The sequence below is a fragment of the Callorhinus ursinus genome, unplaced genomic scaffold (assembly GCF_003265705.2).
Source record: "Callorhinus ursinus isolate GAN/ISIS: 27379988/994484 unplaced genomic scaffold, GSC_fseal_2.0 scaffold4, whole genome shotgun sequence".
Lineage (NCBI taxonomy): Eukaryota > Metazoa > Chordata > Mammalia > Carnivora > Otariidae > Callorhinus > Callorhinus ursinus.
Window position 1 is genome coordinate 77,605,098 of NW_027397066.1, and position 21,009 is coordinate 77,626,106.

A 21,009-nucleotide genomic window follows, 5' to 3' on the forward strand; every position below is an offset into this window, starting at 1 on the left:
CAGCCCTGTGACTGGCATCGGCTCTTTAAATGTTAACTGCTTGTAGAAGGTGCTCACTAAATGTTTATTAAATGAATAAATAGATGCTTCTGTTTCTAGTAGAAGTGCACAGGCTTTTGTATTAGCAAATATTACATTGTCTTCCTGCTGGTAAAAGGATGATTCTCACAGGGCTAACGAATATCATGCAAGCCCCATTGGTAAATGCAGTAGAGTAAGTAAATTCATCAGACAGACTATGGAAAAGTTAACATCCTCATAGAGGGATATGCTAGATTTCTATATTTATTTTATTTTATTTTTTTTAATTTTATTTATTTGAGAAAGAGAGAGCAAGAGCAAGGAGGAGAGGCAGAGGGAGAGGGAGAAGCAGACTCCGCACTGAGCAGGGAGCCTGACAACGGGGCTCCATCCCAGGACTCTGGGATCATGACCTGAGCTGAAGGCAGACGCTTAACTGACTGAGCCACCCAGGCTCTAGATTTCCATATTTAGATACTTATGATAAGGACAGTTCAGATTAGCTCATTGGTTTCCATGAAAGTCTGATAAGGAAGATAATTTAAAATGATTTATAACTTGCTGGACTTAAGGATTTAGAAATATGGTTAACCTAAATTTCTTTAAGTTGCATGTTTAAAAATTTAGTTCTGGTTTGAATTTTGTTATTACATTGATATGGACGTGAGGTATTTTAGATTAAAAGGAGAGAACTCAGACAATAGAATTCAGTTTTGGGGAAGTATTCAATATTAGTATTAGAACATGTTTTTTATACTTAATATGAATTTACTTTTTCCTATCATAATTTTCCTGAATTAATTTATCTTTGTCATGCAATAACTGATATTTGAACACATACCTCTAATTTATATAGCTGTTCATATTTTATATTTATTCTTTTAATTTCTTTTAATTATTAATTGTTACTTGAATTTTTATGTGTGTATTTATGCAAACATTTATGAGTCAGTTGAGGTAATAATGTACGGCTGTCACATTAGTGCTTGGCATATAATCACTATACAATAAAATAAGGAGCCACAAACATACATATACACAAACATTTATTTTTTTCTCCAACTAGATTATAAACTTTGTGTTAACCCTGTGAACATGGGATCTTGTTTGTATTGTACATCTTCTCCCCAGTGCCTCGCACCATGTCTGGCCCATAGTAGGTTATTAATAAATATTTGTTGCATGAATGTAAGCCCATAAAGAGTGGTGGATCATATAGTTTAGGGACAGAGATGGAGAAAGTAGAGATTATTTTGGTAATTGTGCTAAGAGTGAACACATTTCCCCCTCTTATCTATTTATACTCTGTGAAATTAACATTCTTACAAATACAAAAGAGTATGGTTATTGCAGGTGGATGAAGTATAGGGACACACGGACACACTGGCATATGGCTGTCTTGGTTCTTTTTGGCCATTTCCATTCTTACTGGATGTATACGGGCCACATCAGTTGGACAGCATTTTGAATGTCATCTGTGGTCTTCAGTGAATATTTGGAAAAAAAATTATTCAATTAAGCTGTTTAGTCAAAAATATTGTATATATACACATATATATGAACATTACTATGTGTAATTTTAAGTAGTGATAGAAATCTTAGCATATATTCAATATAAACCATTTATATGTTAAAGAACTTACTTAAATTAGTAAGCTATATCTTAATATTACTAAAAATAAGATACCTTAATATTTAAGATGTTGCTTTTTCTAGTTCTACATGACAGGTATGGCAATGAAAGTACATTATTTGGTTTTATGATACTTACGTACTTGCCAATTTAGTTGGTAATTCAAATATTTTACAGGGTCATGAAAATCAGTAGTATTTTCTTCTTGTAATGATAAGCACCCACATTGAAATTTACACATTCCATGTACCTTATTTTTTGATCATTGTTGTATTTGTCTCCTTAAAAAAAGGCAGAACAGCTACTACACTATATATAGGTAATTTTATACTTGCCAATTGATCTTCCCTTGGGGGCTACTGTAGTTTTTATAAATAGCTTGCTGACTTCGAAGAAACAGTTCTGTTCTTAGGAACTCATCTGGAAAGGGCATTTCTTTGAGGATATGGAGACCATGTGTGGAATTTCAGCTACAAGAAAAATTCTAGGATTGAGACAAAGAAATACTGGGTGGTTTAAAATTGAGAGTCCATTTGTGAAAAATTGGTTTGCTTTTAATAGCCATATTTTGTTTTTAGAACTAAATATATTGTAGACTCATGGTCCCCAGTCTGGAGTTTTCTGACTCCTAGTGACCTGAAAATGCAGATTGGTACCACTGGTCATATTATCCTGGTCAAAAGTACTGATTTAAAGTAGTATATCATTGATTTACTAAAAATGAATAAATGTTTATTACTTAAAAAGGGCAGTTTGTTTAGTTTACTAAATTTTTCATCACGTGGAGTTCGTGGAGTAAAACTAACAAAAAATTCTCTTAGGAGGGATTCATGCCAATTTGAAGCCTGGCCTATACAGCGGTCATAGGTGTGAGATTGTTCACTCCAAAGGTTCTTATTGATTGAATTAATAAATTCAGTTGTAAATCTAAGAACTCAAACTGTTTAACTGAATTTTATTTCAGTGAATATCAGAGTTTGGTGAACTACTTTTTACCCCAAATTAATTTTTTTGATGCAAGATGCAAGTGGTTTTATGATATTTCTGTGATGAGAATATTTGTGGGGGATGGTCTATCTTATATATATATTACCATCCTTAATGCAGTGGATGTATGATACCGAATCCATATTTTTTAAAGTAACTTTTATTTTACTTGGATGAAGAGATACCCAAAATAAGCTTTGCTGTTTTCAATGTCAGTGTTATTTTCTCTTTCTCTCCTCCCCCAACCCCTGCCCTGCTGGGCAGGGAGGTGGGTGAGGTCATGGTTAGACTTTAGCAGCACATGCCACCGTCAAGCTTCAGACATTCTGAGCGGATAGCACACTCCACCCCTAGTTTTTTTTAAATCATTGTAAGAGCTCTAAAGCTGTTACTTGAAAACTGAATTTTGTATAATCTCCTTATGAAACATTTTAAAACTTTAAAACATTTAAATGAATCATGATAGAATTGCCATGGTTTATGGTACAGCCTAATTTTTAAGAAAGCTTTATTTATTTGACAGAGAGAGAGATAGCGAGAGAGAGAGTAGGGGGGAGTGGGAGAGGGAGAAGCAGGCTTCTCGCCGAGCATGGAGCCCAATGCGGGGCTCGATCCCAGGACCCTGGGATCATAACCTGAGCCGAAGGCAGCTGCTTAACCGACTGAGCCACCCACGTGCCCCTGCTTATCACTAATCATAAATGGCTTAAATATGCTGATAAAAAATTCTCATTGTGGTGATTTACAGTCCTTTTCTTCAGGATGGTGTTTAAAATACCTAACCTAAATTCTTCTTACTTCAAGTTCAAGTTACTCTTTCCTATTCAATGTAACTCTTTGAGTTACTTGCATTTACTGTGGGCTGTCTTCCTGTGTTTGAGGACCTCTGTGAAACTCTGTTCCTCTCCTGCTCTCTTCCTTCAAAACCCCATGCTGCCTCATTTATAACGGTCCGTTAGTATCCTAATGATAAAAAATATTGTTATATTCTACTGTAATCCTCTTGTAATAAAAAGAAATTACATGAAAATATATTTGTTACAAAAGACTTTAACAAATACAAAAGACTTTAACATTCAAAAATAACATGAATTTCAGTATGGAAATGCTTGGACATGACTGGACCAGGAATAATGAAATAGTTAGATTCTTGTACATACGTGTGACATCTCTAGGAAGATCACAGCTACAAATCCAACTACCCGTTAAAAAAATTTGTATCAGTGACTCAGAATGAGTGGTTTTGAGATTGTGGGTGTGACTTTTCTTAATATGTTGAATCACTTTTGTCAAAGCTCTGAGTGAAACAAATCACTTGATGTAGTTGTGTTCTTGAAAAAGTCAGTGCATGTTAAAATTTTTTCCTTAAATACCATGTGTTTATGTAAAATGGTGTAAGGTTCTAGACTCAGATAATTATATTTTTCACCCTCATGAGTCCTCTAGTTATTCATTCAGAGGACATGAGGGACCCAAGCAAATTTTTTGTTTGGGACTCTTCTTTGAGTTCCAGTAACTGTAGCAAGCTTCTCAGCCCATGAAAAGCAGTTAATACTCCCTAGCCATTGTGTAAGCCAAAAATATGATCACTTATTTTCAAAAAAAGTCCAGTCCTAAGTGATTTTCTTGAGAACTTTGCTCCAGGCTAAGCTTCTAAGTTTAGGGCCTATTTTCTGAAGCATCAGTAGTTTTTTTTTTTAATTTATTTGACAGAGACACAGTGAGAGAGGGAACACGAGCAGGGGGAGTGGGAGAGGGAGAAGCAGGCTCTCCGCCGAGCAGGGAGCCCGATGCGGGGCTTGATCCCAGGACCCTGGGATCATGACCTGAGCCGAAGGCAGCCGCTTAACGACTGAGCCACCCAGGCGCCCTGCATCAGTAGTTTTTTTGTGTTTTTGTTTTTTGTTGTTTTTGTCCTCAGGTGTCTATCTAATTTTTCTTACACTTTAATATAATCGATAAGGACAAATGATTCATATTTGTTTCTCAGAATCTACCTAAGGTGTCTTGAATGGTGCAAGCTAAAATAATCTAGGTGTGAAAATAGATCTAAGCAAATTACTAGTTGCTAGCAAATCATTGTGGGTGACTACTGAGGACATCCTTTCACCTTCTTTAAGGTGGAATCCCACTTTGTGTAAAGATTGTTTATTTTAGAATATGTGGGGGGCGATCATACCAAACATTTCTAGAGCACTTAATCTAACAGTGACATTGCTTGCCTTACCTTTTATTCTTAAGTCTGCTGACCATCTGATGAAGCAGGCATTATTAATATCTTTATTTTACAAAAGAGAAATCAGAGCCATAGAGAGGTTAATTACCTTGCTCAAGGTCACACAACTATTAAGGAGTAGAGCCCAGATATTATCTCAGGTTTCTTTGACTTTACATTAATTACTCTTAAGTTTCAGTGGTGTTCACATGAACTTTTCAAAGGTAGATCATCACTGTTAAAATATGTATAGCACAGACCTTCAGAGAAGCTCTCCCTATCTCTTTTCTAATAACATATTTATTTGCAATTCCTCTTATTTTCCATTCTTTTGAGTTAGATAGATGTGTGGGATATAAATGTGAACTATACACAGAAATTCTACTTCTTGTTATTTAAGTGTCAACATGGCAGTTAGAAATTGATGCAGCCAAGTACTTCAAACTTGCCAGTATCATGATGGTCATCCGTAATCAGCAAGTGAGCTTAGTTAGCCTGTGTGGTCTAGAGTGATAGAAAAAACACTGCCATGTACTTAACAAAACCGTATGAATAATAAAACCCAGAAAGCAGAGGATCATGTTTATTTTTTTGTTCACCACTTTCAACTTCAACTAGTGGGGAAAGTCTGCTTTTTATTCTTCTGGTGCTGTTGCCAGTGCAGAAAAGTAGTCTGCATTTCTGCACCGGTGATATTTGTGACTTCTAGATAAACAGTGCCTTCTAGTCTCCTGTGTGTTCTTTTCAGCATTAATAAACTTATTTAAAATAGTTATATTAGTGGATCAAATGAGTTCTTGTAATTGACAGTGAAATCATCAGATTCTAACATTTAAAATTAGAGAGGCTTCCCATTAAAAATAGCATTTGGTTGCAGTTGCTGACAGCCTCTTCCAATTTTCTGCTAAGAGATTAATGAAGACCTAGAAACAGACTCTCAGTAATGGGGAAAAAAGAGACTGATACTCAGTTGCTAGAAATGTTGATACATTTCTTCCGTCTACAAGGAACTGGATTAGGAAAAACAGGAAATCTGATGGAACAACTCAGTGTAAGGTTGGAAATGTAGTTTGCTTCTTTTGTAACATCATCTGTTTGCTCAGACACCCGTGATCTTGAATCATTGAGGAGATGGGGCAGCTCTCCATCTGCTGCAGGGGTGCTGTTTTTCTGGGGAAGCTGTGGTATCACCATCACTTATGCCTCCAGTCTCTTAGTTTTTCTGTCTGTCCAGCAGCTTTAAGAACATAGAAAACAGCAAGGACATTAAAATGAGGATGGTTGGAGCCGTAGACCACTGCATCCTGAAAGGAAGAGACCTCCCCAGGTAGAGGGCTCAAAGTGGGAATGGAGATCTGAGTGGGAGGCATTTTAGACTTCAGGTGATTCTTTTTCAGACCAGCAGTATGTGAGGACAAGGGTCCTTTGGCATCCAGAAGACAAGCTTTAAGTTAATGCCTGACGGCCACTGAGAACTGGACTTTTACCTCTTCGTATCTACTACATTCCTGCTACAGCACTGAAAAGGGATTTCTCTAGACATTCGAGAACACGGTGAGCCAGGCCAAGCCTTCCGTTGGATGGTGGACACCATCACCATCATGGGCAGAGGCAATAGCAAACGTAAACAACTTTTGACTTGTTAACTAATACTGTACTTCAGGGAAAGGGCCCATCATCCTGAAGATGCAAGAGAAAAGCACATTTTGGAGAGAGTGTTTCTAGAACATTTAGAAAGCAGTTTAACATAGCATCAGGTAGAAGGCAGGGGATCTGTGAGCCTGCAGCAGAGAGCTGCAAGGAGAGAACTAACTCATGTTTCTATAAAGGGTAAGGGGTGACTGCAGGAAACAGTAAAACCATGAAAGTGGGATCCAAGACTTAGAGGAAGCAAGAAGGAAGAATTAATGTTTTGAAAAACCAAATCGGTGATGAAAAGAACAAACTTGAGGACTTTTGGTTTCAGAGAAAGATCAAGAAGTAAAAACAGTGAGATAAAAAATAATAAATATGGGGAGAGAGAACTGAAGTCCAATCTAGGAAGGATAAATACAAATGGCTGATAAAAATATGAAAAAAAAATCAGCCTTAACTATTTTGCAAAGAAATGAAAATAAAAATGAGTATTCACTTTGGGCTAATCAAGTTAACAAACATCAAACAGGGGCGCCTGGGTGGCTCAGTTGTTAAGCGTCTGCCTTCAGCTCAGGTCATGATCCCTGGGTCCTGGGATCGAGCCCCACATTGGGCTCCCTGCTTCTCCCTCTCCCACTCCCCCTGCTTGTGTTCCCTCTCTCTGCTGTCTCTCTCTCTTTCAAATAAATAAAATCTTTAAAAAAAGAAAAAACAAATATTAAACAAGTAAAATGCCCTTTTGCTCAGTGAAAAAGTGCTGTTTGAAATGTATAGTCATTTAGACAGTTCGGTAACATTTTCTTAAAAAGCCTAGCACTTTATCTAAAGGTTGTAATCATGCATATGTAATAAGGTTACTATATAAGGATAACAAATTGGAAAAATTCTAGTAAACTATGAGACCCTTAAATGCAGTGGTAATTTATAGCCCCAAAATCATGGTTTGAAACGATTTAGCAATATGGAAATGTCCTTCCAATATAATGTAGTTTCAGTGTTTCCCAAGCTGGAAGCTAATAGATGAACAAGGAAGATATGTTTAGTGGGGAATAAATTTGGGAACCTGCTTGCTCCTCAAGTTTGTGATGACTTGTTTCCTAAGTCGTTTATTATGAATTAAGTCATAATCAATGTTAGTACCTTATAGGCTCTGAGAAAGCTGCAGTGGACATCTCACTTTGCTTAAACCTTTTTATACCATTTTAAATACCACAGACCATTGTTTTTAGTGGAACAGATATTAACCTTATATTAACATCTTCCACAAGAATGTTATTTAAATACCAGTTTGGGAAACAATATGTTAAATTAAAAAAAATTAGGGGCGCCTGGGTGGCTCAGTTGGTTAAGCGACTGCCTTCGGCTCAGGTCATGATCCTGGAGTCCCGGGATTGAGTCCCACATCGGGCTCCCTCCTCAGCGGGGAGTCTGCTTCTCCCTCTGACCCTCTTCCCTCTCGTGCTATCTCTCATTCTCTCTCAAATAAATAAATAAAATCTTTAAAAAAAATTAAAAAAATTATATGAAATCAAAGTAAATACACCAAATAATTTAAAATTGTCTCTGAATGGTGGAATTGTTTTGTCCTTATATGTAACTCCTCAATTTTTCTTCCACAGGAATTTCTTCAATAAGAATGCTTTTTTTTAATAAGAATAAACAACAACTGTATTTAAAAAGAGAAATTTGAAGAACTCTGGCTCTAATATTAATAGTCATTAGAGGGTGTAAAATAGAATCATTCTGATGGAATTCATGTCATGATTATTTGCTGTTACAGAGTTCTAGATTAGGCATTTATTTTTAAGTGTGTAGGGAGACATTTTGACCAAATATTTAATTATACACAGAATTTGTTTCTCCTTAATTGTGAATGAGTTTCAATAGACCAAAAAATTAAGAGTTATCCTGAATCAAAATAGAGTGAAAATAGTTGTTTTTTGTTTCTTTATTTTGTTTTAATCAAAGAACTGAATACAACCCTTGTCTTACTTGTTATTAACCCCAACCATACGAAAAATGGGACAGGGAGGTTAGTTGCTGTGATGGTTGAGTGTGTGCATGCGCACACGTGTGTGTGTGTCTGATCTTTTTTCTTCCTCATTTTCAATACATCAAAGTGAAAGACACTGTAATCTTATCTCCTCAGAATCTTTCCTCTACCTCTTCCAAATCAACTTAAATTCTTCTAATTATTCACAGATGAGATTAAGTCCAAAACAATTTTTGTTCATGTTATTGTTCTATTTCTCTTATTTGTTTTTCTTATAGAGATGACTACCTTGCTTTTTGCTGCTATGTTAATAGATAAGCATGTCCACATAGTTTGCTTCTGCCATAATCATGTTATTTTGTTAATGCAAGAATTTTAGACTCACAGAGGCAAATCTGGAAGTGATTTAGATCATGGCCTTTTTGAAGAATTTGAATTGTGCCCCCATCAGACTGTCTAGAGCAAGTTACTTTGGGAGGTGTGAGAAGTAAGCATCAAGAGGCTACACTTTTTTGGAATGGGTAGTATTCACTGTGAATTGTGAAGTTGAAAGAAATGCATGTTCTGGTTAATTTTTTTTAACAGCTTTTAATTTTCTCAATTATTCAAGTTCATTTTTTGTGATTTAAACTGAAGACTACAGAACACAACATTAATATCCTTCCCATGAGGGATGCTTTTCTACCGAAGAGTCCATAAACCAGTCTTATTTTATGTACTGTAGTGTATATAAGGGCACTCCCACATTAATTTGCTAGGTAGGTCATAGCTTCAGAATACCTTGTACACATTTATTTTTAGAACATTCAAAGATAGAAAGTACTGGAATACTCATATGGTCAACTCCTGTATTCTTGATTTGGTGAACACTTTGATCAGTGTAGTGTGGCAGTTTTGCAGCCAAAGCTCAAACCAGGTGGCATAAAGATGATGAGCCTTAAAACAACTGGGTTCAGTGATCAGCTATTTTTTTTAAGAGTTAATATGCAGTAATAACTCAATACTAATACTTGAGAAACCTGTGAAAATAACGAAACATTTTTCAGTTATTTTGGCTCAGTCTGAGCAAATTACTTAATTGTATATAAATAACTGAAGGGTGTTGTGGTTAGAATTTCAAAAGTAATTCATTTCCATTTTATCATGAAAAATCCTTCTCTTCCTGGGTCTCCCAAGAGCTCAGTTAATGATTTGTATTGTGATCAGGGTGGTTTTGGGGATTTTCATCTGTAACTAATTAGAACTAGGTTTTTTGATTTGAAATTCCACCTCCTTGGTTAAACTTCCTAATTGGAATAAGAGAAGCACATTTTTTCTGCCCCTATTCTCTCTTCCACAAATGATTCCCTAACACTTCATAAACTGGGTGGAAGTACTTTTGATGAAGGGAGAAATTGAAGGTTGAAAAGATTTAATTAACGGGGCTGTTATTTTATTTTGTATCCAGATTTTTTTCACAAGGGGAAATCTTTGGTCTCTTTTGGGTAGGGACAAAATAAAATAAGGTCTGAGAATTAGCTGATATATGCTACAAATTTGAAGAGCAATAATTGTGTATTTAGAAACATTTGGAGATCCAGAAATATTAAGATCATTGAGCAAATATTATTTCCAAAATAGTTATCAGATGTTATAGAATGAGATATACATAATCTCAGGGCAGCTCGTGAAGACAGGGGCCATTTCTTATTTATTTTTTAATTCCTAGGTCTTAAACAGCAGGTTCACATAATAGGTTTGCTTTAATATCCATCAAGAAAATTTCAAGATTGAGGTACAGATATTCAGTCGATTAATTGAATTCTTTGTATCTGTTGGTCTCTGTAGCCAGGCATATTCCTTTTTTTTCTTTTTTTCTTTTTTTTTTAAAAGATTTATTTATTTATTTGAGAGAGAGAGACGAGAGAGAGAGAGCACATGAGAGGGGGGAGGGTCAGAGGGAGAAGCAGGCTCCCTTACTGAGCAGGGAGCCCGATGTGGGGCTTGATCCCGGGACTCCGGGATCATGACCTGAGCCGAAGGCAGTCGCTTAACCAACTGAGCCACCCAGGCGCCCATATTCCTTTTTTTTTTCTTTAAGAAGTTGTCTGCTACATATAGATATTTTTTTTTCAGTTTTCATAGGAGTTTGCTTTTCTTCCTATTAATCATTGAGGTTATAGTAAGTTCAGTTTTATAATAGTTCAAACCAACTTGGAGTTTGGCAGACCTGGGTTGCTTGGTTCTAGGCATTTCTGCTGCTGATCCATCCTACAAGAAGTTCTTAGACTAAGTCTGCCTTAAAGTCCAATTGCATATGTCTGTCTCTTTCACAGATCCCATTCCATTTCATTCCATCTGTTCTTTTTATTCCTTCACATATGTATATATGTTTTTCACTTCTGGCTTGAGAGTTATAGGTAGTATGGTGCAGTGATTATGGGAAAGAGTGCTGCAAATAAATTGGATTCAAATCCCAGTTCTGCTCCTTACGAGCTGGGTGATCTAGGCTAAGTTATTTAATCGCTGTCTGTTTCCTGATGTATAAAATTGGGATAAGAATATCTTATCTCTCAGAGGTGTTAGAAAATTAAATATGCTAATACATATGAAGCGCTCAGAACGATGTATAGTGCAGAACTAAATTCTTTGTCTAACTTTGAAGGCTGATTTGAACTTGGTATTTACTGTTTCATCCCAGAGTATTTTCTGACCCAGTTTGGTGTTCGTATTTCATTTTAACCAAGATTGAACTTTTCCTTTGGTATGTCCCATCTGTGCCTTTTGAAGTCCTGGAACACTCTCCACACAGCTCCCCGAATTCTGTTCATCTGGGAGGGTCCATGTCAAGCCTCCTATCCTACTTTTATTACCAAACTAAAGACCGTGGTACCAGAACTCAGAGAACACATATCCCCAACCTGGACTGCAGACTTTGTGAATGTAGACAAATAGTGATTTTTGATATTCCATAAATATTCTTTATTACAGCATTGAACAGAAAAGTTACCCAGTAAACCCATGCTGGTTATAAAATTGCTGCTAATCTATTTTCTAAAAGAAATTTAGGAATGATACGCGTTGATATACGTGAACGGACTCATGCTGTTTACAATTTCATTTGTGCATTAGGAATGATCAGAAGTTGTTTCACATTGTGTATTCTCTTGAATCTACTGTTTGAATAAAATAGGATTATCTTAAACTGAATGTCATCCAGGTAGGTAAGTAGCTTGTATTTACTGCATATTAGACTTTGGTTGTGAGGAAACTATACATAGCGGCAACTGACGATATAGTGCTTACTATGTAGTGCTTATGGGCCACATAGTGCCTGCCTACCAATACTTAATCTTGACTGAAAAGCCTTAAAAAAAAAAGATAAGATGACTTAGAAAGTTATAAATTTTGGAAACTTTTTTTTTTTAATGAAAGATTAGAGAGTTTTGTGTTCAGTAGAAATGGTGCTTCTAGATAGTTTACCAGTCTCTACCTGTCTCTGGAGGATATTGTTTCGTGGTGGTCACCCCAAGAACTCAAGTGGGACAGTGAAGTGCACTGTTGTTGGAAATATGGAATGGTGAATAACAGTATTAGGGTTTTCTTTTCCACTAAAATTCTAAGATCTTCAGGCTATTCAAAGTGAAAGGTGAAGAAAATAGTAGTACTCAGTATTTATTTTGCAGTTGCAATTTGGTTTCTAATTTAGGTTGTGTATTTTCCTTTAATGTTTCATTTTGACATAATAATATTTTAACATGGACTTTTCTAGTGGATAAACATTTTATGTTATAATTTTTCTCAAGTTCTAGGAGACAATGTGGCTGTGTTTTATTTACTTGAATCATTTGTGACGAGAACCAGACTCAAACTTATTTCAGAAATATTGTTAATTATGCAACCAAAAGAGGCAGATATCTTTTTGATTCATTTACACATTTCAGAGTTGCTCTATAATGCATTCCTAAAACCATATCTAAATAATCATACAACATATTCTAATGTTGGTAGATATTTCATACTTGCCCATTGGAAATGATCTTTCATTAAATGACTACACAATAATGTGTGGTTGTCAGGCAGAGTGAGATTCAGTAAACGGGTAGTTAGCACATGGTAACACAGTTGATGTAATGGAAGATGGATTAAAAAATACACGATGAATTGTATATTTAAATTGCTGCTTTAATTATTGTAGATTTTAGTCAATATCCTATTGTTATTTATAAAACAAAGAAAAGTAAAAAAGATGGTAGGTCAGATTATGTTTTCAGTTATTAACATTTTTAGTGGGCAGAATTCAAGGAATATGTGTTGCAGTAGCAATACTGCAAAGAAAGTTGTCTGTGGCTTGAGTGTCCACCATTGTAATTACTGGCATCCAGTTTTCAGAAGACCTTCTGAATAGATTTCAACCTCTCCCATTCTGCCTCTCTTTATGGCAGGTGGACAGTAAGCAGTGGCAGGTGGGAGGATGTCAGGATGAAAATCAGAATTAAGAAAAACTCTCAACTTTAAAAAAAATCAACATGAAGGTACCATTTAGAAGTTTTGAGGTATGAGGAGGAAGAGAAGTAGAAGGAGGATTGGGAAATGATTTTGGGTATTAGGGTGACCTGAATCCCATTGGAAGGAAGTGCTTGTTAGCTACTATTTCTAAGCCATGTAGCTTTGTTTTATATTTCTTTTCTTTCTTCTCTTTCTTTTTTTTTTTTAGAGAGAGAGAGAGTGGGGGAAGGGCAGAGGGAGAAGGAGAGAGAGAATCTTAAGCAGGCTTCACGCCCAGTGTGGAGCCCGACTGGGGCTCGATCTCATGACCCTGAGCTGAAATCAAGAGTCAGATGTTTAGCCAACTGAGCCACTCAGGCACCCCTGTTTTGTATCTTTAGAAATGAATCCTTTAATAAAAGAGTCAAAGACTTACTAAAGGATTACTAAAGGATTTAAATCACATTTAAGCAGGTAATTTCTTAGAATTCTTTTATTTAAAAAAAATTTTTTTTTAATTTTTAAATTTCGGGTGGGGGGAGGGACAAAGGGAGAGGAAGAGGAAGAGAGAGAATATTAAACAAGCTCCCCCACCCGACGTGGAGCCTGACATGGGACTCAGTCTCACAACCCTGAGATCATGACCTGAGCCAAAGTCAAGAGTTGGATGCTTAACCGACTGAGTCACCCAGGTGCCCCTCTTAGAAGTTCTTCACGGTAGATTAGGGATTTATATTATCATTGGGGTACAAGCTCAAGGTGCTTTTTTTATCTTTTAGAAATATTAGGACAGAGCTTAAATGTCACAAAAAGTCATACTTGGCCTGATTGCCTTTTTTTTTTTTTTAAAGATTTTGTTTTATTTGAGAGAGAGACAGAGCACAAGCAGGGGGAGTGGCAGAGGGAGAGGGATGAGCAGGCTCCCCACTGAGCAGGGAGCCTGATGTGGGACTCGATTCCAGGACCCTGGGATCATGACCTGAACTGAAGGAAGACACTCAACCAACTGAGCTACCCAGGCGCCCCCTGATTGCCTTTTAATGAAGTTTATTTGCATCATACTTAAAATTGTAAATAAGGTCAACATTCAAAAAATCAACTTAGTGCCTTTTTCTATTTATATATTTTTACATTATACATAAGAAAATGTTTTTAATAGTTTAGTGGTATATCGAGGTTTGTTTTATAATTTACAAATGGTACACTTCAATACAATATGGAATTTTAAGAATTTTCAGGTTTTATGAGTATATTCTAGATCAGTTCAGAAAAATAGAGATTTTTATTGATTAAAACTAGTATAAACATGTAGCATATAGTTCAAAATACGAAGCTGCTCATGCTGTTTCTTAAGATCTTCCAGTGGTTCCCATTGCCTTCGAGATGAAGTCCAGTATTTCTGTCATGGAAGCCTCATCTTCTTTGTTCAGTTGCAGAGCTTCTGTTTGTCCCCAGTCGCTTCTGCTCCCATTCCTAAGGATTATGTGCTCTACGTCAGCATATCCTTATAGCTTTTCAGAGACTGACCATTTCTTTTCTCTAATTGAGAGAATACATGTCATGAGAGGTCTCCAGCTGCTTTCTGCCTCGTATCAGCATCCACCTATATTCCCATATATTCATACTGTCTTCCTTCCTTTCTGAGTATAAGCTTCCTTTCCACACTGAAATAATATTCTTGTTCAGAAATTTTGTCTCCTTTCACTCTCCTCTTCCATTGTTCTCTGTTAACTCCTTTTTTATAAACTCTTTTCCCTTAGCAAAACCCTTCTTTGAACCATTGTTAGCCTCTAACTGCGGCTCTAACTCTCCTTCTGGAAAGAACCTGTGTGTGTTCCTGACCACCCATTCATTGTTTATTTCACTGTCTGAAGCTGGAATTGCTTTTGCCAAATCACTAATGACCAACGATTTGCCAAATTCCCCTAGACACTTGTTTTAGGCCCTGGCATATTCCCTGTATCCAATGAAAATGACACTTTTCGCTATTATTATCTTCTCATCTTATTTATATGGCTTCCCCTTCACTAGGCACTTCTACTGGCTTTTCCATATGCCTTGTAAATATACATTCTCCGAGGTTCTGAGAAACCGCTTTATCTCTCCAGCATGGATTTAGTCTTTGGACAGATGCCCCATTCACAAGCATGACTCAATACTCTCACCTTAAGTCTTGACCCTCATTAAAAGGCTTCAGTCTTTCTGTGTATTCCATAATACCTCAAACTCAACATGCCTAATTTTGAATTCATGATCAGCCTCATAGAATTTAGTCCTTTTATGTTATTTATTACCTATGAGTGACATCCCTATACAAGACACCAGATACACAAACACTGAGACCAGGAATCTAGGAACAAATCTCTCATTCTTCCTGCCTGTAGTATCTTAATCTTGAGTCTTCATCTTCTCTTTATTCCTGCATCTTATGATCCTCGTTAAATACCATCTCCGTTTTCACCTAGGATAGTCTTAATTTAGTCTCCTTGCCTGCTTCTCAGGCTTTGGCTACCTGTGTTTTGTTATTTTTTTCTTCTCTTTTTAATTTTCTTTTAACTTAAAACTTTTTAGTTTTCTGATGCGTGAAATTTTGTTTTGTTTTGGAGCAAATTGAAAAAATACTTGTATGTGAACCCTTCAGAAAATAGAATTTTTCATAACCTTCAAAAAGTGACCAACACATAGCTCAATACATGTTTATGGCTTAGGTATAATTATTGTATTTTTGAAGATTAGTGTTAGCTGCACATTGAGGTCAAAATTTAACAGGATCATGATCTACCAGGATCACATTTCCTTTGAAGGGACCAAGAAATATCCTTTGTTTTCAGTGTTGAAGGATCAACATGACTTTAACAGTTATATCTGACAGAAAGGCCATTCTAGGCAGAAGGAAGACAAAACCAATGCTTATTGCCATGAAAAGGGTAAAAATATTCTTGGAACATGAGAGTAGTGTTTCAATTTATGGGAATGCATCTGACTTCTTATTAATCAAAAGTATTGAAAAGAAGATGGGTATTTATGTTCAACTAGTGACTTTATAATTTATTTAGACAAATATTTCATCTTAGGGATTCCCAGTTTGGTAGACTGGACATGATGGATTGCATGTTGCACTTTAATTTATTCTGTAATTTTTAATTTCTTGTTAGTACTGCTTATTTACATAGTAGTAGGAGTCTCCATGGAGTAATTATTTAAAAGTTAAGTGTTCGAGCACTTTGAGGACAGACGCAAAGACTGTATCTTAAATTTCTCTAAAACCTCTTTTAATTAAGAAAGCTGTGATTTGTCTAAGTTAATTTCTTACCATCTTATGCGCACACACACACACACACACACACACAGTTGGAATGATAATTTGTAAGTTTCATTTTATTTTTTCATAATGTAAAAGATAAAACCTCCATAGCTTTTCTTTTAAAGTCTAGATTCATTATTCACATATTGTATGAAAACAATTTTACACTTTTTTCCCCCCTCAAACCTTTTTCCTTTATAAAACTAAGCACCAGAAGAAAGTCAGACTTTTCCTGTGATGCTAAAATTTCTTCCAGATCACATGTTGACATACCCTTTCTTCTTTTAGGCCTTTCTTAAATGATCAAATGTAGACTTTTAAGTATATATGGCCAGCTCTTTAATCTGAACTACTTGGGCTAAATCTATGCTATTCAGATAGCATGTATCTTCAGCGTTCAGCTTTGCATCTGGGCTCTGCTTTAACCAGGTAGTATCTATTTATCTTCTTTTAGATTTAACTGAAATTATTCCATCTATATTGTGTGGGTTCAAAAGGCCTGTTTGATTTTGAAAGACTCACTTTTACTTGTTATAAAATAAAATGTGACTGTGTTTTTAAGTACAAAAACTTTTCCTAACTGGTAACATTTTAATTGTCATTTTCCTTGACATCACCTAAGCATTTCTTTTAAAATTTTAGTTTTTATAAAATGGTACATGTTTTATATATGCTTGGCTTTTATTTTTTCTAAAGATGCAAAGCTGAATGAATGGTTGTAAAGAACAGTGGCACCTCTTTCCTGTTTGAGCTCTGGTCAATATTTGTGTAAAGCATAACTCCTATCTTTAAGATTGAACAAATTTTCAGTAGTGCTTTCAAGTGATATTTAGCAAGCCTTAGGGGCAGTAGGGTTGAAAATGTGCATTGTGTGTTTAAAAATTTACGTTACTTATAGAAGCTGCGGAGAAATTTAGATTTTAAGGAAAAGAAATTTATCTTGTTGTTCTTAACAGCCTTTTAAAATTCTATTTTTATAAACTATGACCAGTCTTAACTAAATTTTTCTTTTAAACCTTTGGATAAAAATTCATTTCAGTCTTCCTGCAGTGTGAACTTAGTGCCGTATTTGGACTTGTTTTTGTGATTTTCTTCCACTAAACTTGGAATGCAGTCCCGAAGAATGGGTTTTTGGCTCTCAAGGACCATCATAGTCACACACTAGTTTTTAATCACTGTGTCTGTGTAGTGTCTTGCCGATGTAGCTCTCAGTATATTGACTTCCCTTTCTATTTCCAGCCAAGATTTTTTGAAATGTTTCAACCAAACAAAAAACTCCAATTTTACCACTTGTGATAGAGAACATCTTTACTTGGTTATGCTATTTGCTGTATGGTCATTATGGAATTACTATTATACTAGAAACTGTCAGCTTTAAGTTCCGTGCATATTTTGGATTAATAGCATCCTTAGCTTTTTTTTTTTTTTTTCTCTTCTCTCTCCTTTGGCTTGTTTTGTTATACCTTAGAGAATGGAGAATTGGGAAGAAAAAGAAATGATATAATGTTTCATCGTTTAATGAAACATTCTTGAGTATGTGAGAGTAAATTTAAAAGTTTCTGTTACAATGAGACTTTTGCATTGTCTTTGCACTTGATATTCTTCTGGCAAAAATTATCCTCTATTAGCACAGCAAGTTGATAATTGCTCCAACATAACCGAAAGTCTTGCTATGGATTCTGGTCTTACTCTGGGAGCTTTTTTCTTTAAAACTGAGATGATACAAAGAAGGTTAACTTGACTCGGTTTGGGATTTCCCATGTCAGCATTGGAAGGTGTCTTGTGGTAGGCTCCTGACAAGCAATTATGGACAATGGAAATAGCCTACACTAGGGGATGAATAAGCACCTTTGTCAAGTAGACTCTATAGTTTACAAGGACACTTACCTGTAAACAGCGATGATTGCATGTGTGTGTGTGTATATGTGTATGTATGTGACAGAAGGATTATGTCATGTGCTGCATGTGCATTTTCTTCTTTAACTATTACAGTACATGTGAGCTAGGCATTATTATCCGCATTAACAAGTGAGGACACCAAGGCTTGGAGAAGTTAAGCATCTTGCCCAAGATCATACAGCCAATAATACCAGAGCTGATATTCATACCCAGGGACTGTTTGACTCCACAGCTTGGCTCATTACTGCTCTGCATTGTGTTCTATGTTGAGTATACTGTGTGCTTGTTGTGAAGATTAAATAAGCTAATGTATATACCTTTGTAAAGCTATTATTCTTGATATAGTAAAATATGGATATATTTGGAAGTTGGAACTGTTAATCCTTTCTGCTCTTTTAAGGATTGGCATTTACTTCATAATTTTATATATAAATATTTTAACCTTCAGGATTATTACTATTTTGTCAATGTCCTGTTTGATTTATGAGGTGTGTATACATACATATATATATACTTCATATAAGTATTTATATATATATGTATATATACACTTCACATAAGTATTCATATATAGGTATATATATACACATATACAGACATATATATACTTCTAAAAGGGAAGGGAATCTGTGATGTTTTCCCCTCTGTCCCTCTGTAGTCTGTAGATTATTTTTATTCTGAAAAATAATTTAATAGCTTTACCTCAGGATCTCCTTTATAGGATTTTCTGGACTTCAGGATTTAATAATGTATTATATATTCACTTATAATTTCATGCTGGAGAAAAGGATCTTTAATACTCCACTGTTTTAAGGAATCATACATGGTAAACACATATAAAAAAGGATTGATTGCTTCAGTAAGGATACTGAATCGTCAACAATTTTTAAACAACTTAGTTTACTATATACACAAACTATTTTGAGTGTTGGGCATTACTAAAATACTTTAAGGCCTTCTTTAGTTTGTATGCATTGCTGAAATACCCTAAGGTTTGATTCTGGAATGCTTGAAAAACTAAATTGCAAGAAGAAAACCAGTGAGTACTTACTCATGTTGTAACACTTTTCTGTAATTTCCCTCAATTTCTGAGGTTGTCCTCTGGTACCTTTTATTCAGGTTAAAGATAGATTTTAAGTACTCTTGATTCCAAGTAATTTGTTTAATTGTCTTAATGCTATCTTTATAATGATTTTAAGCTGTGGCATTCTGTGAGCAAGTGCCCAGGGGCTGGATAATTGACATTCAGACAGTGAGGTCTGCTTTCCCTTACTGGCCTCTTGGCAGCCTCTGTGACCTCACAAGGGCATTTAAAAAAATCTTTTAACCTCTAGTAGCTTTGAAGGCAAAACTCTAGATTATGGTTTGGGAATTCAAAAATGATAATTTAAGTAAAACTACATGTAAATATTTGTAGACAAAGCCTTCAAGTTTAAACTGTAGTTAAATATCTTCTAAAAGTATAAAATGTTTTTTCAAAATAATTTTTTATAGTATGAAAAGTCCCTATCAATATCACATATTCAGTAATGGTGACAAGTATTTATTTGAAGTATACATTTTGAAATTCTATTTTTTGATTAAGGTAGAAGTATGAAATTATTAACCTTACTTTTCAGGTGGGAAATAATAGAAATTTCTCCTTTGTCTTTCATAGTTAGTATGATTTTATGAATATACTGCTTTTTGTGATATTTAGGATTTATCTTTTATTCATAGTTTCGAGTGTTTAGCATAGCCGTGTAAACATTCAGCAATAAACAATGAGCATTTGTTGCCCAATTACTTATATATGCCTCCTGTGAGCATAAAGCTAAACTTTGGATGAAGGATATAAGAGATAATTCCTCTTCCTAAAGCATTTGGCGTGAGGAAAGTTTTACCTTGATACAATTCAAAGGTAATGTAGGTCCATACCGGCTTTGAAAGGTTTTCTAGGATATGTCTTCATTTATGGGAAACTCAACTGATTTGGTTTCCTGTGGAGTCCCATCTCACATGTGCCTACACGATGTCTAGAAATAATCTATCTGAATTTTATTTGCCATAAACCAGATTTCTCTGGTCAGCACTGAGCAGTCTTGTAAGTTGTTCCTGATGACATTGTCTCACCTCTGCTCTGTCTGGCCAGAGCTTTATTTTACTGTCACCTCAGAGACTCTCTCGTTGAGTACTGACCACCTTACCAAATGATCTTCAGTCTACTTTTCTAGTTTCATCTGGGCCACTCTGTTCTTCTTTGCCTTGTCACCTGAATTTTTGCTATTCTCCTCCAAATACCTTTGAATAGGTTGGGTCTTCCACCTGGACTTTCCTCTCTTCTCCTTTTCTGAATCTTGTCTATACTTCAAGACTATGAATTCTGACTTCATAACCTCATGTATGTCAATTACTGCCTATGCCTTGTTGCCTTAAAAAATTGTGGTAGGAAACACAGCATAAAATTTACCATTGTAACCACTTTTAAGTGTACAGTTCAGTAGTGTTATGTATATTTACATTGTTGTGGAGCATATTGTCACAACTTTGTCATCAAGCACAACTGACACTGTGCTTATTAAACAATTCCCAGCTCCTCCCCACCTAGCAACTGGCAACCACCATTCGAGTTTATGAGTTTGACTACTTTAGATATCTCATATAAGTGGAATCATACAAGATTTGTTTTTATTTTAAGATTTTATTTATTTGGGAGAGAGCGAGAGAGCGAGAGAGTGCACGAGCAGGGGAGGGACAGAGGGAGAGGGAGAAGCAGGCTCCCCACTGAGCAAGGAGCCTGATGTGGGACTCGATCCCAGGACCCTGGGATCATGACCTGAGCCAAAGGCAGATGCTTAACCGACTGAGCCACCCAG

The 21,009-nt window shown here is 35.7% G+C and overlaps 1 protein-coding gene and 1 long non-coding RNA gene across 2 annotated transcripts in view; one reads left to right on the top strand and one right to left on the bottom strand.

The window, feature by feature from the left end:
• The window catches only part of BMPR1B (bone morphogenetic protein receptor type 1B), a 393,326-nt gene that overhangs the window by 77,777 nt on the left and 294,540 nt on the right, over positions 1-21,009 (top strand). The gene's annotated exons all lie outside the window — the stretch shown is intronic.
• LOC112825461 (uncharacterized) lies at positions 17,546-19,389 on the bottom strand. The gene is made up of 2 exons (XR_003208704.2): positions 19,206-19,389; positions 17,546-17,718 (listed from the first exon to the last, which is right to left on the bottom strand). It is a non-coding gene; the product is annotated as an uncharacterized lncRNA (long non-coding RNA).